The sequence below is a fragment of the Notamacropus eugenii genome, chromosome 1, assembly GCF_028372415.1.
Source record: "Notamacropus eugenii isolate mMacEug1 chromosome 1, mMacEug1.pri_v2, whole genome shotgun sequence".
Classification (NCBI taxonomy): Eukaryota; Metazoa; Chordata; class Mammalia; order Diprotodontia; family Macropodidae; genus Notamacropus; species Notamacropus eugenii.
Genome location: NC_092872.1, coordinates 142,931,999 through 142,958,258, shown reverse-complemented (window position 1 = coordinate 142,958,258; position 26,260 = coordinate 142,931,999). Strand labels below are relative to the sequence as shown.

General features: G+C 37.3%; 1 pseudogene; it reads right to left on the bottom strand.

Annotated features, from left to right (window-relative positions):
* Positions 1–26,260, bottom strand: part of LOC140529116 (metaxin-2 pseudogene) — a 59,266-nt pseudogene that overhangs the window by 20,777 nt on the left and 12,229 nt on the right.

Sequence of the window (26,260 nt, the reverse complement as noted above, 5' to 3'; positions counted from 1 at the left end):
ATTCCTTTCTGTCCCATCAAAAATCTCTTCCTACATCAGTGCAGCTGACTTGAGCTAATTGTTTGAGGTAATTTGATTAAACTAATTCACGCTATTGAGTGAATGGCTAATAGTCCCTTTACACTTCTAGAAATATTGCATTTTTAAAAAGATCTGCTTGCTGCCTCAAATGAAGCTATAACTGATACAATTTCAAGAAGTGTTAGAGTTAAAAGTGAAAAGAATACAGGAAAAGTGGGAAGATTTTTCTTTTTCACAGGGTAGTCATCATGGTTGCAGTCCAGCTTTTCTTAAAAGTCTGCTACACTGGGATGTTTCTGACTCTCATAACTTTTTCTTTCACCTCTAAACTCAGAGTTACATCAAAAGCCTTATCTCCCCCTTCTCTGTGTGGTATGCACAGCAGCTCTTTTATTTCTGTGAGTCATTTCTAAGTTGGTTCATAAATTACAGACTGCCTGCTCTTTGAATAGATTTACATGGTTGTCAGAGGCCAGTATGAGCCCATATGGGCATTTAAATATACTTGCACTTTGTCCATAGCAGGCAGGTGTTTACATAAGGCCCATAAAGTCTGTACTTCTATAACTGTGACCCAAAAGGAACTGCACCTTCATGGTAATATTTAATGCATCGTTAAAAAAGTAAAATTATCAGAATAAACTTATTTACATAGGGAATAGGAAATATTTTACTATGAATATCTAACACTGAGTGTTTAGTATTTACAGAGGTGAGAACAGTCATTTTTAAAAGCTATTCATCGTTCTCTTTTGTTTATTTGGGATTCAAAGTACTTTCCCCTTTGACCTAATGTCCCACAGTGTTCAGATAGCTTTTAAGATCAGCAGAGAAAAAGCGAGTAATTCTGTCACTCAGAGGAAAGGGAAGGGAGAGACACGAGACAAGTTAGAGAAGGAGGGAGAGGGGTGAGGTTGGAAGGGGCTTACTTGGTGGTAGTCACTCTGTGTACAGGGGAGAAACCAGCTATTTCTTAGCTTCCTATTTTGACTCTTTTAATGTTGTGGCAAAAGGGCCAGAGTACACCAATTCAGGGCACCAATCAGTTTAAAAAGGTCTATTATAAGCCACACAACTGAGAAATCCATTGATTGACATATTTCCTTGGTTATCCTGAATACAAACAATTTCTTACTCATCTAGAAAGCAAGGAAAAATGGAGAGCAGTCCATCTAGGACTTGTTAACTTTGAAGGTGAGGTACAGAGGCGTATTAATCTATGGTTGGTCTCAAGGAGAGATGAGCAAGGCAACTTTGTCTTTTTCTATGGCTAGAATAACATGGGAACTTGGAAAGAGAAACATAAACAGTAAACACAACTATATGTGACCATTCGTTTCCTACTGAAGTAGAGGCTGATTTCAAGATAGAATCTTTCTCCTCCCATATCATCTAGGTTTATCATATTATAAGATTTCATGCCTAGTTAACTCCAGAGTGAATTTGGAGCATTATTCAAGAAGGGCCATTAATAAAGACAAAGCTGTTTGTTGAGTATGATTACTATTGTTTGACCTAGCACTCAATTTTAAGATAATTATTCCAAACATTGACACTTTGTTCTGAAATGCATTGCCATGACAAAGAATTTCCATCTTCAAATCTACTTCTGGGGTGGCTATTACTTTGGTCATGTTACTTAGAGACTTCAATTATTATTTAGCATTCTTGGATCATATGAAAACTTGGTAGAGGGTAGGAGACTGGAAACAGAGGTAAAATGGAGTTGTGAATGTGTGACAAAATCTTTAGAAAGCACAATATTATTCATTTGTACCTTAGTATAGGAATTAAATTCTATTCTCTAGATGATATAAAAATCCACTTGAGCTTATCAGAGACTTGGGGTATAGAAGAAAAGACTTTTTGTATGTAGAAATGAATAGTTTATTTCTTGCCCAGTTGGGCAAAATTGTCCTAGAGGACATCCAGGCTTTAAAGAGCAAGTTATAATATTGGTTTTGTCCTGGAGTGGTCTCTGGCATTCAACTGGGATTATCTACACCAAGGATCACATGGGACTAAGCTGAACTTCCATGCACTACTTTGGACCAGTTCTATGCCAAAATGACCCAACATCTCTGGTATTGGGTGGGAAATGAACCAGCTTCAGAGACAGGGAGTGAGATATAGTTTGGGATTAAAAGTTGTGTGTATCCAAGGACCCTGTCTTAGACTGTCCAAAAAAGATCGAAATCTAAGGAAATGATGAGAGATAATGGGAACTAATCTCTGGGCAAGAGGATAATAAAATTTGTGAATCTTCTTAGAATGTGAAGTCTTAATGTGCTGGTTATCTGACATGATTATTTGACAATATTTAAAGTTAATTACCCAATGGTTCAGTTCTAGATGCAGACTAGATAATTATCAATGAACTTCTTAAAAATAAAACATTTATAGTGTTTTCTAAAGCTTTTTTTGCTTTTTCATTATTATTTTAAAATGAATATACATTTTTTTTCTCTCTGTCACATTCTTCCTGCACCTAAGATGGAAGAGAAAAAAAAAGAAAAACCTTTGTAATGACTGTGCATAGTCAAGTAAAAACAAATCTCACATTCGCCAAATTCTACACATATTGTCTATACATATTGGTCTCATTTTGCATATTTAATTTTCACAATTTTATGGCCTCTACATTCTTTCTCTGGCTGTCCCCATGCCTGGAGCTCTCTTCCTTCTCATCTGCTCCTCCTGATTTCTCTCGTTTCCTTCAAGTCTCAGCTAAAGTCTTCTCTTCTGCAAGAAACCTTTACCAGTCCTCCTTGATCTTGCTGTCTTACCTATGAGACTATCTCCATTTTTCCTCCTTGTCTATAACTCGTTTATACAGTCATTTGCATGTTGTTTCCCCTATTGGACTGTGAGTGCCCTGAGGGCAGAGAGTGTTTTGTATTGCCAGTCCTTAGCACATGATAGTAAGTACTTATTAAATGCTTCCTCGATGACTATTTACCCCATTTTGCAGATGAAGAAACTAAAGGTCAGAGGAGAGATAAATTACCCAAAGTCACCCAGCTGATAAGTGGTAGTTTGGACTTGATCTATGTTTTCCAATTTCCAATCTATTGTTCTGTTTCTCAGGCATCTCATCTGCAGCTATTTTCATGAATATTTATTCATGAATAATCACTGTAGTGACAAGGAATACTGGCTGTAGTGGGGCCTGAGAAAACTGGCTTTTGCTTCCATTCTCATGGCACTAAAAATTGCAAACCTATTTGTTTATATTGGAAGTTTTACAAAGTTGGAAAACCCTAACCGATCTATTATAAAAGATAATACCTTTCAGGTAGGTAGGCCAAATTACAAAGCAGGAATTGGCATGGTGGATAGGCCATGCCAGAATACACTTTTTTTTTTTTTGAGAAAATTACAAAGCCAGGAGAATGATCTAGATATAGTTCCCTGAGATTTTAAAAAGTATTTATCAAAGTTTCTCATTTTATTCTTAAGGAAAAAGGGAGACTTGTGGACTAAAGGACCAAGGGTCTTTAAATTATGGTGGGGGGGGTGAAATCTTGCCCATCAGCTATTTTTGTATGACCCTCAAACTAATTTTTTTTTACACTACTGGACTTTGTGATAGTATAGTTGGGTGACTTTGAAACTACCTCATAGCCAGACCAAAATACAAGTCATTTATGATTCAAATTGTCAGTGTAGAAGGAGGTCTCAGTTGAAATGGACCACGGATCTCTGTATAGTTCTATACCTGCCATTTAATTGCACCAGTGACAAATATAGATAGAAGGTTTGCTTACCATATTTTCCAACAAAACTTCAAGGGAAAGCAAATACCTTGGGTGACAGTCAGAATCTGAAAAGATTTGACAGATTGGAATGTTATGCTGATTTTAACAAAGTGAAATGTAAAAGGAATATAGCTGAAATTTTACAGTTGGGTTTGGAAAAATCATTTTTTCAAGTTAAGGGAGATACGACTAGACAATATAGTCAGAAAAGATTTTAATGTTTTAGTGGCCTTGTATGCTCAATATTGTTCAACAATATAACATGGCAGCTAAAAAATCCAGTGTTACCTTGTACTGCTATTAGAGGCATGGCATATAGATCTTATACAGTGATGGTCCCATGATACTCTATATCTGTCATGCCAAATCCAGAGATTTATGTTCAGTAATGAGCATAGTATTTTAACAAGGACCTAGAAAAGCTGGAGAGTGTCCAGATGAGAGTAATTAGGATATCAAAGCAATATAAGATCATATAGAGTTGAAGGGGATTTTAGGTGCCAGTTAGTCCTTGTTTTACACATGGAAAAGCTGTGGATCAAATTTATGTGACTTGCCTGATGTATAACGTATGGTGGTTATTCTGCCTCCATACTTCAAGATCTGGTTACATGAGGATTAGTGGTAAAATGCTTGGTCTCAGGAAGAAGAACCTTGGGGGAATGGGTCATGATGACCATTTTCAAGTGTGCATATGTATAGGACACATATGTAGCTGGAAAATGCTTTACATTCATTTGCTGTGTCTTAGGTAGGAAGAGGACTGTTGACTAGAAGTTCAGAGGTGCAATTTTAGGTCTGATGAAATGTCTTATAAAAAATCTTTTTAACAAATAAAGCTATCTGAAAAGTGCAATGGCTAACTCCAGAAGGAGTGGGATCTGTCTCAATATGGAGCTTTAAGCAAAGTGTTCTGGTTGAATGCTTTTTCGTATGGTGCATATGGTTGAACTTGTTGAGTGAGTCTTAAACATTTTGGTATTATAGACTCTTCAGGCAGTCTAGAAACCTATTGATCCTTTTTCAGAATTGTTTTTATAAAGACATAAAATAAATTAATTATATTGAAATACAGTTGTCAACATAGTTAAATTAAGTTCATAAACCTCAGGTTAAGAACTCTGGGATCATTTACACATTTAGAATGAGTGGCCTTTCTTTGGACAACTCTAGAGGCACACCAATGCTCTTGTTTGCTACCATGCCTTTAAAACAAACAAACAAACAAAACCAACGCCTATATAGGTGCTGACTTATTTCTGCAACTCCATTTACTTTCAACATATATTCCTTGTCTTGTGTTCCTTGGTGGATTTCTAATTTCTATTAGAATTGGTGGATTGCTAATTTCTATTGCCATTCCACAGTGTCACCAACTTGTCATGCTAATGTTATCTTTAATCAGAAATGTAACTCATTTAATCTCCTAAGAACATAGATTTATAGGTGGAAGGGACCTTAATGACAACTCCCTCCCCCCCCCCCCCCACCTATTTTACAGATGAATAAAATGAGGTTCAAAGAAGTCAGGACTTATTTAAAGTAGCCCACAGGTAGTTTAGTGACTGAGTCAAGATTTCCTTATCATAGGATCATAGAGATCTAGATTCCTAGAACAGGAAGGGACTTGGCAGGTTATCTAGTCCAAGCCTTTCATTTTATGGATGAGGAAAATGAAGCTGAAGGAGATTAAGTGACTTGCCTTACAGGCAGTAGAGACAGAATTTGAACTCAGGTGCTTTGATTCTTGAGCCAGTGTCCTTTCCATTGTATCATGATACATGGTACCAAGGCTTAAGAATTCAGTCTTCTGCCCCCTACACCAAACTGCTTCTACCAGAAGCCATTTTTTGTTAAACCCTAAAGAAATCCTTTTTGAGATTTATCAAAGTACTGTGATGCCCCTCCAAGTAAGTGACTATCATTACATTTAATAAGAGCCTAAGAAGGAAACTTTCATTTGTGGCTAATTATAAGTTTTCTGCATTCAGGACTCCAATAAGCACCTTCTATGTGTCAGGCACAATAGGCATTTTCTTGTTGTTGCTGTTCTAAGCCCAGATCAATCAACATTCACTTGGTGTACACACCTATTTCAGACAATGATAGAGACAATGAGGTACCATGCTTAAGGACTCTCATCTCCAGACTGAAAGGAGCTCCTGGGAGCTCACAACGGGCTTTCAGACAGAACTGTGGATACCTTCATGCATGGGGACTCAATATTTACAGCATTACACTACTGAGATTTCATGGTATTCTTTGGTGTATTCTCACTGGAGAATAAAAACCTGAATCTTGTCAACAGAAATACTTACGGGAATAAAGATGACTAGAAGGAGAATATATAAGAAAGGTTTGGTTTTGTTTTGGCTGGGGGAGGGGAGGAGAGACTTTAACAAGAACCAAATCACTATTATTTAGTATGGAATTCTATGTACAATTCTATGACATATCTTTTTCTGTCAGTGACACAACATAAAGGTGAAAGTCACCTAGTTCATTTGCTCTATGGAAAGTAGTCAGTTTAGGTCCCTAAGTGAGAATTCTATGTCACACGTTGTTCAAGTTGACACTACACAATCACATTCCTCAAATAATTTGTGCTATGTTATTTGGCCAAAAATCTAATTTTGACCGTCTCATTGATATATAGGTATATATTCATATTTACATACATGGTCACATATGTACATATGATATAAACATATTATGTATTATATATACATTTTATAGTTTATAAATATGCATACATATATAAAATATATGAACACATATAAAATATATAAATACATAATATCTATGCTAGGTGTTTTTTTGTTTTCCCCTTTAATCCATATCATAATTTTTCTGGAGGCTTTATGGGTTTTCTGTGAGTCAAGTGCATTAGCTGTACTTTTTTTTTTTGGTACCTCATCATAGGTTTGTATATAAGCAAAATTTATTGGTCAAGCAGATCACATGTTTCTGAAAGGGAGCTCAAAAAACATCTAGTCCTACCTCTTTCTTTTACAAATAGGGGAATAGAGGCCCAAGGAGGTTAAATTGCAAATATCCATAGCAGGAATCTGAAACATGATTCAAAGCCACATTTCCTGACCCTAGATCCAGTACTATATGACATTGACTCCTATAAGCAAATCCTTCTGGAATTTATTATTCTCTTAATGCAAAGGCATCAAAAAACACAGTGATCTTGAATGTACCAGAACCAGATTAAAATTTAATTGTGAAATATTTAACAAGGTAAATAAGAATACAACAGAAAAGAGATAATGTTAGCATGATTTTCTAGGTCAATATGTGACCCACAGGAATCCTTATGTCTGGTTTAGTGGCCCCTATTGCTGTCTGAATCTGAAACAACTCTTTCCCAGTGGTTTCTGCCCTCCTTCTTTGCTTTATCCCTGAGGCTTTACTCTGATAACCAGCGATGATGCAGTTGAGAAATTGTACATTCTCCTCATCTTGTCTGAGCCCTAACCACTTGTTCAGTGATGCCAGCAAATCTCTTGAGCCTTTTGGGATCAATCATTTCTCCTTCAGGAGACCCTTCCTTGGCAACTCAACTTCAGCAATCTTTTTAATAAATTCAAATGCTCTTTGAAGGCAGGAGTCATGTCATTTTTCATGTTCACATCCCCAATTCCTGGTTCATAGGTGTTTCATAAGTCTTGGTTGAATCTTTCCTAGAAGAATTTTCTGTACTCGTGGAATTGTACTGTTTGAGTATAGGTGATGGCAATCAGTGAGGGTTCTAACTACTGTGTCTATAACAAAGTCATTATAAGATAATGATGTGGTTCTAGGTATGTTGAGAGAAGAAGATGAAGAGCAGATTGAGTGCTAGATTTAGGAAGATTTGAGCTCACTTATGAGCTGTTTAATGTAATTTCTCAGTGTTTCAGTCACATTCCAATGATTTCTCTAGAAAGGCCATAGATGTCTTGACATCTATGTAGTAGAGGGAGTTGAAGTAAACTGAAGAAATTGTAGACCTTTTTCTGTGTTTGCATGTGCATAAGAAAAGGTGAACATATTCATGACTAGATGTTTAATTTTTCTCAATGAGAAAATACAGAAAAATCATACTTTAAATATAGATAGGCTTCAGGGTATTCATAGCATCTAGAAATCTGAAACCCTTGGTGAGGGAGGTTTGATAGGAAAGAAGAATACGGAGACATCAGAAGAGTGCCCTTTTCTCTTCTATTATCTTCTCTTCTCCTTTCCCTTTTAAAAAAATTTTTCCACTATTTTCAAATGACCAAACTTCAGGAATTCATAAAATTACAGAATCTATGCATTGATAGAGACCTGAGAGGTCATCTAGTCCACACAGTACTTGAACTAGACTCTTCTCTGTTCTTAATCAATTATATATCAGTTGCACTTAGTTATACATTTTCCTCTGCAGAAACTTTGAGAATTTGAGGGGGAAAGGGAAGAGTAGAGCCCATGATGTCAGCTTGTACATACCATCCTATCCCTGGTTGGATTGTAAGCTCTTTGAGAGCAGGGGCTTTCATTTGCCTCTTTTTGTATCCCCCGTGCACAGAGCCTAGCATATAGCAGCATTTCCCAAGTATATACTGATCCATGCATTTGGTACTGTCATCAGCAGAGTACTAGATTCCCCTTCTATATGTCATGATTAAGCTCCAACACCTGGCTAATATAACAATCTGATACCATAAGGTCATAGATTTAGGACTGGAAGAGACTTTAGAAGTCTTCATATCTAATCTTCTTTCACTCCTGTTTATCAATAAGAAAACTGCTTCCCAGGAAGGTAAGGTGACTTGTCCTAGGTCACTCAGGCAGAGGGCGTGAAGCTATGCCAACAACCACTAATGAGATTATCCATTAGACAGTTTAGAACTGGGGAAGCCTAAATTTAAAAACAACTTGCTTTTTATTAGTCATTATTTATTTTTAAACTATTAATAATAGCATTGTTTTGAGCATTATTCAGAATTAAAATTTCTTTAAAATTCAATTAAAAAGAAGCTTTATTTCTAAGTACAATGTTATTCGTGCCAGAGAGCAAGAATATTTCTGACAGAACCCTTCTCTGATTTTTATAATCAAGTCAATGGAGACCTGATTCATTTAGCAGCCAGTCTTTTTACAGTAAACTGTGCTGTAATATCTATTCTGTTAAGTGATATAGTGATAACATCTCTATAGTGCTGAGTTTTCCATCTCAATATTGCAGCATTTATCTACCATGTGGATGCAGAAAGAATGCTGCATTATTGAATTTTTGCTGAAGGAAAGTGAGTCATAAATTAAATTAAACCCTGCCTCCTCTGAAGCAATCTTTGCATTCCATTTCTGCTTAATTTTTTCGGTCATCAAGCCATATCATACAGACACCTCTGCTGTCATTGTTACCAGGCTCACCTTAGGGGAATAGGTATTGGAATCCTCAAGGACAGCTACCCTCGTTCCCCTCTTTGGGTCTGATGTCATTCTCTGCATAAAATCAACTGTTGGTAGATTTCCCTGCTTTTACAAAAGGCTCATAGCTTCCATCTGTTATCTTGATTTTTCCAAAATGACATTCCCTAGGTCAGGATACAGTTGGCCTTTATTTTGTTTTTATTTTTTTACTATCTTCATTATAACCTGACAGAAGAAACTGTATTTTCACGTCCGCTGAAGTTTTCCTGCATTCCGGAGCACCAACTGCGTGAGCCAGCAGGGGGCGGGCATCAGCTACCAGAAGCATTGTCCTCCGTTAGATAAATGTTAATTCTTTTGTTTATTTCAAAATGTGTCACACGTTTCACATTTCCCCTGCCATTTGCAGTGCTTAAGTCCTGAAGCTACTTTCTTTAAAGATCACTAAAATATAAGGAGACACTGGATTTGGGGGTGGCGTACTTAAGGTGAAAGAAACTAAAGCAACTAGATGATTTCTGAATACAGATGGTTATTTGAGAGGTCATCTAATTGGCCTGGTACTGGAACTAGTTCTCTAACTCATCAACTGAATCATAGATTTCCATCACAGTTTTCTGACTTTTTTTAAGGTTCTGGACAACTTTATCAGTTCAGACTGTGGACTCCCTTCTCAAAATGTCTTTAATGAACAAACTAAAATACACAGAATTAGAAAGGAATTCAATTACTTTGTTACTAAAATATTTTTCAATAAGTTCCTGGACACTTAAAATTACAGAATTTGCATTAGGAGGAGGGTGTGAACTTCAAGGTCCACAAACAAGATATGAAGTTTTCCTGGGGCATCAAGGTGCCGTAGACCTATGGAAATAAAACAAGCTGGACAATTTCTGGATAAAATTTCTGGATAATTTCTGGATAAATTTCTGGATAAAATTTCTAATTAAGCAATTGTGACAAGACAAGGATTTTCTTATTCTAGTCCATCTTTCAGGCACATTTCCTTAAGGAGAGATGTCAGGGAAAAATTGATTTTCTAGAATTAAACAGTATTCAATGTAACTGTTTCAGAAGCACAGAATATTCCCCCATCGTTCTTACAGAGTCTGGTGGTCTCTGTAAACAGATGATGTAATTTAAGGAGGACAACTGTGTGTTCTTATTGTGAGAAAAAAAATACCACCTGCAGCACTAAAGGGTCACTATCTAGTTGTCTGCCATGCCAAACAAGGATTGATGAGCACTGGGGGACAGATGCCTGTAGTTTTAGGACTGAGATTTGAAGAGGGTCTAGATTTATGCTGCTTGGCTGCAGAGGGCAGAACTAGGAATAACAGATGGAAGTTAGTATTGCAGATGGAGGCTTGATGTAAGGAAAGAATCTTCATAACAACTAGAAATAACCAAAATGTATTTGGTTGCTATAGGAGGCAAATGGGTTACCCTTAATTGGAGATCTTTAAGTCATCGCTGAAGGACAACTTCTTGAAATGTTGTACAGAGATTCTTGGTCAGTTGGCTTAGGTGACTTCTGATGTCCATTCCCACTCTGAGTTCCTGTGAAATAAGTCATCATTGTCCTTTATGTATACCTTTAAAGTGTTATATTATTGAGATTTTTTAATAATAATTTTGTCATTTGACCTTGACAACAACCTTGGGAGATAGAGACTATAGGATTTTTTTCCTGCATTTAACACATTAGGAGACTGTGATTTTAGGTTAAGTGTTTCACTGATGGTTATGTGGTTGCTGTCAGACCACCAAAAATATGATTAGACTCTTGTATCAAATGCTTTTCAAAGGACACTGATAATAGTGGCTTTGGGGGTGTCGTCTTTATGGTGAAAATGGAGGATTTAAATAGCCAAGGAATTGTTGCGTTCATTCTTTGTTTCCAAAGAAGACCATGCTATCAGAGAAATGATGATATAACTTGCACTTGACTTTGTTTTGAGTGAGGGTGGGCCATGCAAGGTCACCAGCCTCACTTCTCCTCTGGAGCCATCTTGATCCAGTGACCAGATATTCATCAGGATGACTGGAAATTACATACATAGATGAGGTTGTGGAGTGTGAACTCAACCAGGCTTAACTCTTTGCATTCCCACTAGCCATGAAGACCCCTGTAACCTTAAGCAAATCACTTCACTTAGCTTCAGTTTCATCTATAAAATGAGGAATTTAAGATTCAGTAGATTTAGGTCATTTCTACTTCTCCATCTATAATCCTAAGAGTTACCTCAAGCACTAAGATGTTCATTGACTTGCCCATGATCACACAAATATAGCTCATATATACATATACATATATCTATCTCTCTATGTAAGGCAAAAGTTGAACTTGTGTCTTAGCAATTTTAGGACTTGCTTTCTATTCATAATCCATGCTGCCTCTTGGCATTAGGAAGATTTGGATTAAAATCCAATTTTTTCCACTTAATATATGGAATTCTGAACAAGTTTCATAAAGTATACATTCCTTAGTCAACTTTGAGGAGTCTTCTAGTAATTCACAGATAGATTATATTCTGGTAAGTGGAGGAAATTCCCATCCTGGGAGTTCCACATACTCCTGAAATAGACTAGTTAGAAGAATAAAATGCTCTTGGAAATGTTTTCAGTGTGGGAGGATTTTGTTGCTATTGTTTTTGGAACAATTACCATTATTACTGGTGTGTTTTATTTTTAATTTATTTAGTTGATATTTTTATTTTTTTGATTAATTTGTATTGATATTTTTTGTTTTTATTATCACCTTGATTTCTGAATAAAGTCCTGTACTGTTCTTTATTCAGTAAGCCATCCCTTGTAGTAAAAGCTTAAAAAATAAGGTGGGGTGGGGAGGGAGTATAATTCAGCAAATCTAAGCAAATATCAACTTTGACTATCAGGGTATGTTCAAAATCCTATGCCTGTGATTCTCCAATTTTATTATATTTTTTAAATTTAATTTAATTTTATTATTATTTTTTAATGTTCTACAATCACTATCATAAAATTAAGATTTTGACCCCCCCACACCTACCCCCACTACTCCCCTCCCTCCCCAAGACAGCATACAATTCTTAATAGGTTCTACATATACTTTCCTATTGAGTATGTTTTCACTATAGTCATGCTACGTAGTCGAACTAAAATAAATGGAAGAAATCATATAACAAATCATACCATAATACACAAAAACACACACACACAAACATGATCTGCTACATTCTGCAAATGACTTCCATATTTCTTTCTCTGAGTGTGGAAGGCATTTTACCTTAGAAAACCACCATTGGGATTTTCTTTTTTTAATAAGTTCTTGCATTATTACGAAGTTCCAGGTCTACCAGAAAGAACTCTCGCACACTGTGGTAGTTGCTGTGCACAAAGTTCTCCTGGTTCTACTCCTTTCACTCAGCATCAGATCACATAAGTCCTTTCAGGAGTCCCTGAAGTCTTCTTGTTCATCATTTCTTATGGCTCAATAGTACTCCATTATATTCATATACCATAATTTATTCAGCCATTCCCCAATTGATGGGCATCCCCTTGACTTCCAGTTTTTGGCAACTACATAGAGTGCTGCTATAAATATTTTTGTACATGTGGGACCCTTTCCCATTTTTATGATCTCTTGTGGATACAGTTCTAGTAGCAATATTGCTGGGTCAAAGGGTATGCACATTTTTGTAGCCCTTTGGGCATAGTTCCAAACTGCTCTCCAGAATGGTTGGATGAACTCACAGCTCCACCAACAATGAATTAGTGTTCCATCTCTCCCACATCCTCTCCAGCATTTATCATTTTCTTGTTCTGTCATGTTTGCTATAGGTGTGATGTGGTACCTCAGAGTTGTTTTGATTTGCATCTCTCTAATCAATAGTGATTTAGAGCATTTTTTCATATGATTATAAATATCTTTAATTCTTCCTCTGAAAATTGCCTGTTCATATCCTTTGACCATTTATCGATTAGGAAATGACCATTTATCAATTGGGGAATCCAATTTTACAAAGAAGGGAGAGAAGTACATTTTCTCATCTCTTCTCCTGGACCAAGCCTAGTCATGATAATTACTTGGCATTCAGTAAAGTTTTTTTGTTGTTGTTCTAGCCATTTACACTGTTGTAGTCACTGGATACATCACTTTCCTGATTCAACTTCATGCATCAGTTTATATGCCTTCTCATGCTTCCCTGAATTATTCACATTGGCTTCTTGATTCTTATAATATGCCCTTATATTCACTTACAATCTGTTTAGCTATTTTCTAATCAATAGGAATTTTCTTTGGAGTGAGAACGGGGGTGGGGAGGATTGGAGGGATGGTGTTAAGAGAATCAAAATGTTTAAATGATTATAAAATTTCCAAGGCTTCCTGGTTTAGTTAAGGGGTTGGGTTTTATACGGAACCAAGATAGTACCAAGATATGGAAGAAAAAATGAGGAAAATTTTACTTAACCAGGTAAGGTTGTTTTTTTTTTTTTTAATAAACATCACCTGTTTTTTAGTTAACCCAGTCATCCTTAGCATTCCAAAACCTTGCGTTCATTTCATATTAAAGACAGAAATCCTAATGTCCAGCAAATAATACTTAAGCATCCCTCTTATGTAAGAACCCTACAGATCTAAAGAAAATAATCCATAGCTGCCTCAGGCAGGAACCTCATTCAGTAAAGAATGACCTTGCCTTTTATTCAGTTTTTCCAAAAAATAATACATATGAAATGCCATGGTTTTTTTCCCTCTTCATCCTCTCTTTCAATCCTCAGAAGGCATTTTATAAGAATTAGATTTTATCTATAGCTAACCTTCGGTAGAATAGGAATAATTTGACAAGTAATAAAGAAAAGGTGTAATTCTTTAGCATCTCAGAGTCCCTGCAGTAGTCAGGGTCACTGAAGAGAAGAAATAGATAAATTTGGAGTTGTATTGCCAGCTACAAACACATGTACACATTAAGATGATTTCTGAAACTTCTGGATTTTTCCCCCCTATGGAGTCCTGTTCCAGGAAAAGAAACATCTTATTGCAGTAAGTAACCTTTGTCATGCCCAAAGTCCTTGTTTGAAAATAGATAACATAGACAATTCTCTATTTAAAGGTCTTCATGATGTAACAGGCTCCTCCAAAGTAAGATCTTATCAGAACTTAGAAGGTTTCTGATATAAAGCACACCCATGTCTGGCTTTGTTCTCACCCTAGATTATGATCCTCTGGGCAAAATAACCCAGCTGAGAAAAAAGCAAATTCCAGTTTGTGGATTTTGTGCAGTGTTTGTTTTTAACCTATCAGTTTCTTTCTGGCATGTTCTTAGCATATGATTGTGGGTCTTAATTTGGAACCAACAGATGTGGGTTCAAATCCTAGCTCTGCTTCTTAGTATCCTAAGGTATTGAATGGAGAGCAAACCAGTAACATCTGGAGTTTTCATAGACTAACCTCCCTCTGTTGAGAATGCCTAAGCACAGTACAGAACAAGCTATGCCCTCCCTTCGTGGGAAGAACATCAACTGCCTATGCACTGAAACCCCAGAGAGTAATTTATATTGGGAGGAGGACATACTAGGTGTTACAAAGACTTCCGAGTCCAGAATAACTGAAACTAAACTGTTCCCTTAGTGCCCTCTGCCTTTAGACACAAACTAGTCTGGACCAGTTTGTTTAAATTTGCCTAAAAGGGCCAGTGTTTACAGAAAAAAAGGCAGAAAAATGTTTAAAATAATCTTCACAGTTAAAAAAGACTCAAAGCAACTTACCTGTATAAGACTGTAAATGAATATAGTTTTATTCCAGTGAAATTGATGATGGATGATTTCAGGTACAGACTAAGGCAAACAAGTGAGTTAAGAGGAATACCAGTCTACTTCAGAAAGACATTTCCAGTAAATAAATACTCTTTTATTGGAATGGATCTGTTTTGTAAAAAGACAATTCTAGTAAGTAAACACTCTTCTATTGGAAAAGATCTATCTTGTGGAAAGATATTTCCAGTATATAAATACTCTTCTATTGATATGGATCTATTTTGTAGGTGTCATAAAGCTGAAAGGGGATAGATAGCTAACATGTTGGATAGACAGAACAAAACAGCAATTATTAACTTTTATTGTGCCATGGACCCTTTGGCAGTCTGGCTTATCAGCTCATTCTTAGGATACTGTTTGTAACTTCTTAAGATACATAGGATAATCAAGAAAACCAATAATATTGAAAAACAATTAACAATTAAAAAAAAAGTTTAAAGGGCCTAGGTTAATAGCCTATACACTAGATATTGCCCTCAATAAGGATAACCATCATCTTTGGCATAATAATTGAACCGGTGATTTCAGTGGTATAGAGAGCTACCAGAGGGAAGCCAACCCTACCATTGCAAGTCTGTACATTTTCTGCAATTTGTAGTTTTAGGGATTTTTTTGGAGCCCTACTTGGTTAACTGAAATATTAAGTTGAATACTAATCACCTGGCTTGAATTTTGTTTGTATGATTAACGTTTATATTAAGTAATTTTAATTAAGGGTAGAGACTTTACCTGTGATTTCATTTGTAGAGGGAACTTCTGGATCAGAAAATTACCTCTAAGGATGCTCCCTTCTCTGCAACTTATAGTCTTAGAAAGTTGCCTAGACCACTGGGTGGATTAATGACTTGCCCCACAGCTAAAATATATTCTTACTTGCCAGTCATCGTTTGCATGTTTCTCCTATTGGGTTCTGAGTTCCTTGAGATCAAGGACTGTCTTTTGCCTTTCTTTATACGCCAAGTGCTTAGGACAGGGAGCTAACACATAGTAGGTGCTTAATAAATGCTTGTGTATTGACTCTCAGAGACAGATTTTGAACCGAGGTTGTCTTGGCTGTAAGCCTGGCTCTCCATCCATTAGACCACAATGCTTCTTGAATGTCACATGAGTGTTTCGGAGGAAAACAGTCCTCAAGTATAAGTTGAAGGGAGGCATAACTAGATAAAATTGAGCTAAATTTTTTTTTTAAAGAAAAAAAAAAAACCTAGGTTTTTGTTTTTGTTTTTGTTTTTAGCAGACTGTATGTTTATCCTTCATTACTGAAGAAGACCATGACTTTGTTTTGAGTGAGGGAGGGCCGTGCAGGTCACCAGCCTCACTTCTCCTCCAGAGCCATCTGAATCCAGTGGCCAGATATTCATCAGGATGACTGGAGATGACCCAGGATGAGGCAACTGGGGCTAAATGACTTGCCCAAGGTCATACAGCTAGTGAGTGTCAAGTGTCTGAGGTGAGATTTAAACTCAGGCCCTTCTGACTCCTGCACTGGTGCTCTATCCACTGCACCACCCAGCTGCTCTCTCAATGGGTAGAGGAAAGGCAAAAGAAGAGGAGGACAAATATATTAAAATTTATAAACATATTGTAAATTAGAGGCCAACCTACTCATACTAGGGAATTCTCTTTACCAAGGTAGCAGACTATAAGGTTAGTGCAAATCCATAGTATGATATGGTGACTTTAAAGCCTAATGTGATCTTAGACCATATTAAGAGAGGCATTATGTCCATAACTAGTGAGATGATAGCCCCATTGTACTTTTCATCATCAGACTGTACCTGGAATATCATATTAAGTCCTAGATATCTCATTTCAAGAAGGACATTGACAAAATCAAGAGACTTTAGAAAGGGAGACTAGCATGAACTAGATCATGACCTAGAATGTGTGAATCTTTAAAACATGATAGATGCATTCCAAGTATTTGAAGCACCATCATGGGCAAGAGGGATTAGACTTGTTTTGTTTGACTACAGGAAAAAGAACTAGTATCACTGGGTAGAAATTATGCAATCAACAGGATCAGGCCCAATGTAAGAAAAATCTTTAAAAATGAGTATTGTCTGCAAGTGGAATGGGCTTCCTTGAGACACAGTGGACTTTTCTTCATCTGGACGTGTGCAAGGGAACATAGGTGAACGCTGATTTGAATTAGATGGCCCCAGACATTCTGATATGCCATAATCCTGATCACTTAATGAGAACAGACGTTTGCAGCTGATTTGCTTGGTTGTGTTAGGGGTTCTTATCAGGGGTCTGTGAATTTTAAAAAAATTATATTGAAAACTATATTTCAATGTAATTGACTTCCCTGAAATGCTGTGGGGTACATTTTTTATTTTGTACACTTAAACACATTTTGAGAAGGCATCCAAGTCTTCACCAGAATACCAAAGGGGTCCAATGACACACATTCAAAAACCTTTGCTATAGGTAGTGCTGTTGGTTGGTTGTTATCATTCTCCATTTTAGAAGAGGACCAACATGACCTTACTATGTTGGGGTCAAGGTACAGTGTGTCTGATTGTGGCTGATCAGATCAATCCGAGTTTGGAATGTTCTACCACAGGTCAGGCACAAACAGTCTGTATGAACATTTGGAGAAGAGATGTCTCTAAATTTGTGCATCTCATGTTTCTTTTAAAATACTGCTAATTTGCTTTGCTCATAGAGCACAGCATTTTTTTTGATATGGGTACATCATGCTGGACAGTCCTTTGCCCAGCGTCTCCCATGTCACAAAATCAATTCTAAAGCTCTTCAGAGAGACCTTGAGTGCCCTTGTATTGCTTCTTCTGACTCCATGTGAGTTTCAGTTCTCTCTAATAAAAGGTTGCTAGTTTGCATGTTTGCTTTGGATAGTTATGGGATACCTGGGTCAGGTCTTGATATTTGATTTATATTTTTATGCCTTGTGATCCAGGGGTGAATTTTGACTTATCACCAAGGTCCCTTTTTAGCTGTGTTTAGACATTACCCAGAGGAAGGCAATTCCCTGGGAAGATACCTCAAGCCAAGGGAAAGTGAATGTATCTGAGTCCTGCCTCAGTGCACAAAAGAAGGGAATTTAGAGAGAGTTGATGAGATTATGACACTAACTGGTATTACATAGACTTGTTTTCCTAGGCAACTCCACAGGGTGCTGATTAAGTCCTTAAAAGAACTAGTCCTTGAAAGACCTGTGCAACTCACTTCACAGTTACCATTAGAGATAGCTCAGCAAGGGCTTGGCTTAGCCAGGGAGAGGAGCCACAAGCTCTCTGTGGAGAGGAAGAGAACTGAGGAACAACGATCAACACCCTGAGGGAGGGAGCAGTTAATAAAACCAGGACATTAAGAAGACATTGAATTATAGAGCAGAGAGGACTTTAGGATATTGACCAGCCCTCTCTGACAGCTGCTGAATGATGAGTGGTCCCTTAGAATTACTGATACTCAGGTGAAGACCTACCATATAGTGAGTTGGGATAAAAAAGAATTTCCTATTTGGAGCTCCTTTAAACTTCCTCACCGCTTACATGATAGAAATCATCCTAAAATAAATTTGCCTTCCTTGTTCAGATAATTGGAGGGAAACTGATTCCTATGAAAGCTACAATGGGTGATGATAATTATAGTTAAGATTTTTTATAGTACTTAAAATTATGAAAATGTTTTAGAAATCTTTTATCTTACTTGATCCAAAGAATAGGTTGATGGAGCAGAAGCTATGATTTCCCCCATTTTAAGGATGAGGAACTGGAGGCTGAATAAAGTTAAATAATTTGCCCAGGGAAAGACAGTTAATGTATAAATTGTGGGATTTAGATCCAAGTCATCCTGATTCCAAGTCAAGGGCAGCTAGATGGTGCAATGAATACAGTGCTGTGCTCGAAGTCAGGAACACTTGAGTTCTAATCTGGCCTTAGCTTTACTAGCTATGTGACCCTGGGCAGGTCACTTAACCTCTTGTTGCCCCAGTTTCCCCATCCGTAAAGTGGGGGTAATAGTAATACATAGCTCCCTCCCAGGGATCAAATAAGATAATTGTAAAGTGCTTTGCACAGTTCCTGGAACGTAGTAAACACTATATAAATGTTAGCTATTATTCTCCTGTCACATTGCCTCTAGAGATGATGGCTTATAGGTCTTCAGTCAAACCTCTTATAGTTCTTCTCAATGTTTTTATTGGCCTTGGGGTTTGAACCCATAAATTTGGTTCCAGGTTTCTGAAAATATGGAATTTACCAAGGATAAATGGGGATGGGGAGGGACACATTGAAAATTTGCCCTACATAATTGGTAAATCAGTAAAAAAAAGAGGGGAGAAAGAACACTAATATTCAAGCGGTTTTTACAGGTCCTTTTTTGCATTTCTTGAAAGTGAAGTTTCCCTAGAATATAAGGTTAGTAAACATTATGGATTTATGGACCAAAACTGAGTCCTCAGATTCCTGGTTAGAGAGCAAGACCAAAGTTGAAAAAGTTAGAGGACAGCCTAAAAGGAGGGGTCATGAAGAACATGGAACCGAATTTTAAATGGACTAGAACATAGTACTTAAAGAAGGAAGAAGAAGAAATATAGGTCAATGTAGAATCTGGACCTAAGCAGAATTGGGAAGAATTTAATTTGTCTTCTCCACTTTCTTGCTTGTTTCCCGCCTCCCCCCTCCCCCCCACCATTTTTTGCTGTCCCCAGTTATGTAGGCCTGGATCCTCATGGTACTCCTTGGCTGCCTAGGGCTCTCACTACTGCTTCTTATCTTGTCCTGTCCTCTTGGGCAGTGAAAAGTGCTATAGATTTCCTTCTAAATTCCTCCCCACTTAAGCTTGACCACACAAAACTACAGCTGACATGTATCTAATGAGGCCAAAGTTTCTCAATTTTTTTCTTTTTTTTCTTGGAGAGGAGTGAGGGTCATAGCACAGTATTATTCGTGGCCTGGGGGAATCTTGCACAAATTCATGGATTGCAAGAGTAAGTTCCATACTATGACCTTCCTTCCTACACCCAAAAGATAGCACACTCTTGAAGAACCAGTGCCAGAGAACTGTTTTCTACATCACAATGATAAAGCTCTAGCACATCACATTCTGGCAATTCAATCCAACACACATTTATGAGGGACTCACTATGTGCAAGGTAATGGTGCTCTACACATAGCATAGAGATACTTCATCAATACTGGAAGCAGGTGACATTCATATGGGGATTTTACATTTGTACACCTTTTCACTGTTACCTCATTCGATAACATCTCAGTTCAGACACTGAACTGTGAAATAGGTACTATTATCATCCCCATTTTACAGATGAGGAAAATCAAGGCTCATAGTATTTAAGTGGCCGCTTCTCCAGCATAACACAGCTAAGAAGTATCTCAGAAGGTCTTCCAATATAGAACTAGAAAAGAACCTTAGAAAAAATGCCATCACAGACCTCATTTTACATGTGAAAAAGCAGCATTAAAGAGTTTGGGCAACTTGCCTAATTTCACAGAACAAATTGAATTTTGACCGCAAACCTTGTGTCCTTTTTACTGTACCATGTTTTCTGAGATATATGGGGTGTTCAGGAGAACTAGCTCCTCTGGTGTGAGGACTTGCTGAGCCCTTAGTAGGGCTGCTCATTCACTTTTGGTGTCCACCTGATTCATCCAACTTTCACCTGTGACTTCAAGAAGTTGTAATGTGTGTCATGGCCACACCACAGTAAACCAGCTGATGGTTTAAACCAGGTTGAGGATAACGGACAGGCCTCAAACCTGTTGGTGAGTCAGGGAGATGTCTACCCCAAACTTGTGAAGACTTTTTCTGGTGAAATGGGCACATGAAAACATTTTCTTCCAGTGGCCATAAAGATGTTGTGGAGATCGGTCAGATGCAGAAGACACCAGGGTCCTCCACTGCATTCCTGGTCATGGTGCGAGTGAGTGAGGCTGGAGACTTGATGTGGCTCTGCCTCAATTAAATCAATTCATATGCAAGTCATTACCTGTGATTCTGTTGGCCCTCTTAGAAAACTAAGGAAAAACAACACCATCATTGTGCTAAAATGTTAATAGCTAATATTGTAAATAGCTTAATATGGTAGCCTTTCTGAGGATATTGAATTTAACAAGGAAGAATTGCTTAATCTTAAAAAATATGTCTAAAGGTAAGATTTCAGGCCCTAATTTTTTGGAGAGATATTTTTAGGCAAATCATAAGTCATAGAAAACTCCCTGTTCCATATGCTTGTAAGTATTTTAGTACTTAACAACAACAAAAATTTTGGTACTTGAGATACAGTTAAGGAGTAATCAATAGGGAATCAAGAGCCAGGTCTTGCCTTGGATACTTACTAGCTGTGTGATCCTTAACTTCTTAACTTTGAGTTATTTAGTCTCTACAGGCCTCAGTTTTGGTTTTTTTCATCTGTAAAATCAAAGAGTTGTGATGACTTCTAAGGAAACTTCCAGTTCTAAATCTGTGAGGCTCTAAAAAAAATTTACCTCAATAAATGGATGAAGAAAACTTTATTGTTTTATTGTGTGTCAGGAAGTGTGCTGAGGATCCAGTTCCAAAAGGGGATGTAATTCCTGACCTCAGGAAGCTTCTATACATTCTAATGGGGGAGATAAAAGGAAAGAAGTGACTAGACTAGGAGATGAGTGGTTTAAAAAGTTACAAGAATGATGAGTAGAGCTTTATGGGGCTGAATACACAGCCTTTCAGGTAGCAATGTGTGAGAGATGATCTCCGAGGATCTCTCTCAGCAGTGAAGGCTCTTCAAGGGGTTAACTGTTTCTTGTCTTGTTGAAACATTTGCAGCAGGTTGACCTTGTAGAAGAGTTTGAAAAGTGCTTTCTATACATTTACGCAGTTGACCCTTGCAATATACACATGTGGTAAGTGCAATAGATATTACTCCCATTTTGCCCATGGGAAAACTGGAGCTAAGAGAGATTATGGTGATTTGCTCTATGGACATAAAACTAGTGTGTGAGAGGATGTTTAAATCCAGGTCTCCTCTGGTCTGTTTATGCCCTGCTAGCTACTATCCCACAACACAATCATTTCCCATTTTCTTTTCCCCCTAACTCATCCCCTTCCAACCAAAGGGACTGAATATACTTCTAATCACACCCTTTACACAGAAAACTTTCCCAGATGAAACATCTTTTTTGAAACAGATGTTCTTGTATTTCAGTACCCACTCTTGCAGCCACTGCCTCCTCACACTGGAAAGTGGGAAATGCAACCATGCAGTGTAGTAGAAAGAGTTCTGGACCAAGAATATGGAGAGGACTGGATCTGAATCCTGCCTTTAACACCAGGTTTCTGGCTATAGACATTGATAAAATAGGTAATTTTACCTGTAGTATTGGTCTCACAGGGCTTTCATGAGGATAAAATGAGGTAATGTATATAAAACACATTAACATTTGTGAAGTGTTCTACAGGATATTCCAAAAGTCTTAGGGCAATTTTAAAACCACACTAAGGTTTTTGAAACACTTTATATGACTTTTAGCTGGTATTAAAATAATATTTTATTATACTTTAAAAATTATTCTGAATTTAAGAAATAAAACAAACATTTCTATAACATAGTAGAATAGGACAAAAGATGTTTGCACATGAAATTGCAAATATATTTGATTTTACAGCTTTTGGCAAAGTCTGTAACTGTTGAATCTCCAGTTCAAATTTATAGAATTCACATATATATAGAATATATATAGAATACACACATATATATGTGCATGTGTGTATGTATAGATATACATATATAATCTCACAGGTGTATATACTTATTGTGTGACACCTGTGAGAGATAGATATGTCTATACATACATGTGTGTATGTATACACATGACACATATACATATACACCTGTGATTCCAAAGGTAGAAGAAACTTTCCAGGCAGGAATTTATTCCTGTCAATATATACTGGCAACTGCAGTGTTTAGGCTTATAGATTTGTATGGGAGCACTGAGAGGTTAAATAACTGATCCAGGACCACATGGCAAAGTGTAGGTATCAGAAACAGGCTTGTAACACAGATTCATCTTGATTTTGAGGCAAAACACCATGCTACCTCTCCTGTATTTTATACTCCATTGAATTAAGATCATGGTGTCAAACAGAATAGAGGAAAAATAAAATATTATTGGGATAAATAACAGTGTTATTTCTTTGAGTCAGAAGGCATGAATTCAAGGAAGCAGGAATAGAAAAACTAAATGGTTATCAAAATGACTGTCATTTTTTCTTTGTTCTTGAAGATTACTAGCGACATCATGGGTTGGTTTCTTAACTTGTGTGGTAAACTGGATTTAAGTGAGACAGTGTTGCACAAAGTCTTCAGCCTCATTGTCTCTTCCAGAGTCATCGAAGTCCAGTAGCAAGACAAAAGTCAGGATGACTGGCCATGGTCTGGAATGTAGTGGATGACCTTGATGTCTTTGATGTCTGACCCAAGCACTAAGCTCTTCACAGCAGATGCTGCTTCAACTGTCTTCATAGCTGTTGGAACAAATGGTTCTTATCCTCCACTGGAGGAAGTCTTCACACTCTTTGTCTAGACATCCTCCTAACTCACCAATAGTTGTGGATCCTGTCAGTTACCCTCAACTCGGTTTAGCCTATAGGCTGAGACACTTTACCCAGATGTGGCCATTACTCATGCTGTAGCTTCTTAGAGCCACAGGTGAGAGCTGAGTGCCAGGTAGACATCAAAGGTAGATGAGAAGCCCTGAAAAGGACACCTAATATCAGAGATGCTAGTCCTTCCTGTATACCCCATGTCTCAGAATGATACATTATAATGGAAAGAACCCTGGCATTGGCATCAGATAACCTTGGTTCAAGATAAGCTCCTGACACTACCTATTTCACCCTGGGTAAGTAAAAGCATCTCTTGGCTTCAGGTTCCTCAAAGAGGTTAGTTCAGGTGATGTTAAGGTCCTTTCCATCTCTAAATGCAAATTTATCATACCTTCTAACTCTAAAATTCTGCATCTAAAACTCTGATGTACATTAGGCAGGTGATGCTGAGCAAGTCAATCAACATCTTTATGTCTCAGTTTCTTTGTCTTTAAAGTAGTCAGGAAGGCAGAACTGGGAGCAATGGGTGGAAGTTTCAGATACATAGATTTCAGCTACATTGAAGAAAAACACTGCAAAAAAATGGATATCCACAAATGGAAAAGCCTACCTAAAATAATCATAAATATTTCTTCTCCCTAAAGATCTCCAGGTCAAGGTTGATGACTCCTTGCTGAGGAAATTGTAGAGGAACTTCTTGGTCTTATATAACTTGATCTCTGTAGCACCTGATGTCTCTTCCAATTTAATAATTCAATGATTGTGGGAGGAAGTGGAAGCCTAGACCAATCCAAACTTCACAGAGCAAATCCCACTAATAAGAGGATTTTTTCAGTAAAACTTGAACTCAGTCAAAAAGCCACACCCAAGGACCTAGAAAGCCACAGGTGGACTTGAGGTCACAGGTTTCCCACCCCTGACCTAAACAATCACTCTATTCTGCTTTAAAGTAAGTGGCAAGATGGTACATACAGTCTGATACCTTCACCAGATGAGAATCTATATCTATATATATCTTTAGAATCATAAAGACTAAGTACAGAAAAGGTATATGACAAGTTTAGATGTCTTTGAAAGCTATTGGATAAACTGGAGATACATTGTACAGGAAGCATGTTTAGATGGCTTCAGGAAATTTGGTGACTTCTGATGGGTCATGAAATATAAAATCTAGAGTTGAAATATAAATCTATATAATATAATCTAGAGTTGAAATATAAATCTATATAATATAATCTAGAGTTGAAATATAAATCTACATAATATAATCTAGAGTTGAAATATAAATCTATAAAATCTAGAGTTGAAGCAGCAGAGGGGGGAGAGAGAAAGAGAGAGAGAAAGAGAGAGAGAGAGAAAGAGAGAGAGAGAGAGAGAGAGAGGGAGAGAGAGAGAGAGAGAGAGAGAGAGAGAGAGAGAGAGAGAGAGAGAGAGAGAGAGAGAGAGAGAGAGCCAGGTAAAATCCAGAGAAGAAATTGCTTGGGAAGGGAGGGAAAAATCTGCCATCAGAGTCTTGATCTTCTGCTTCCCCACTTTGAAAAGAGGACTTTGCAAACTTTGAAAGACTAGAATATTTGTACTTTGTCATCAGCATCCTAGTAATAGTGTTCCTGGATCAGTTGACAGAAGTGCCTACATTTGGAGCTGAGGCCAACCTGGATGCAATAAGGAAATACATATTTAGGGCTCCACAAAGAGCCTAGCAGAGAAGCTATATATCTTGGGGAGGCATATTGAGCACTCCAACAAGGTGACATATAGGAGATATGAGTTGCCCTCTTTCCTGCACTGTCCTAAGCTTGAGTCTACTTTCCCATAGACTTTGTTTATTCTGGTGAGTAAATGTGCAACAGATTTTGAAGGAGATCTTAACCCCTAAGTAAACATTATCTCTAAAAACTAATCAAGTTTAACTGACTAATTAATATTAATCCGTAGTCATGGTAGAGATGCATGCAAGTTGGGACTTAGGAGCTATCTCATTAAAAAGATACCCTTAGCCTTTCAGGGTGAAGGGAGATATAGTTGCCTTGCTCTGGATACCCAGCCTGCCTGTAAGAATAGGCAGTGGTAAGGTGAGCCCAGACCATGTGCTACACTGTTAATATTTGTATTGCAATGGAAGTTAAGCACTTTAAAGATCTGAAATGCTATATAAAGGCAAGATGATACTAATTAATAATTGCTTTGTCATTTATGCTTATATATGTACACAGGAAAACTAGAAAGACTTTGACCAGAGCACATAGTGTACTGCAAAGGAGAGAATTATGGAGCCAGAGTTAAAGGCTATAGATTCAAATCCTGACTGTTGCTTACAACCTGTGTGGTCTTGAGCAAAATATTCCCCCTTTGACTGTAAACTCATGTTAGATAAGATGACCCAAAGGTCTGAGTCTAGATGCTTCTAATGAGCCTGTTTCAGATATAATGCTGCCTTACAGAATTAAGAACCCCCTTTATCTTTTTTTTTAAATGTTGTCCACTATACGTGGTCCTAGAAGAAGAAAAAGTCAGTTATTTCTAAGTTAAGTGAAAAAGAAGATGCTTCTTTTTAGTCGTCTAGGCAGAGCTCCAATGTAGCCAAGGGAAGGAAAAGAGGTAGGGCTTTTAAACTGTCTCATCAGAGACTGTAATTATTATATCAGTTATTACTGCATTATGTTCCTGGAAGTGTTGAACTAAAGGTAGACTTTACTACA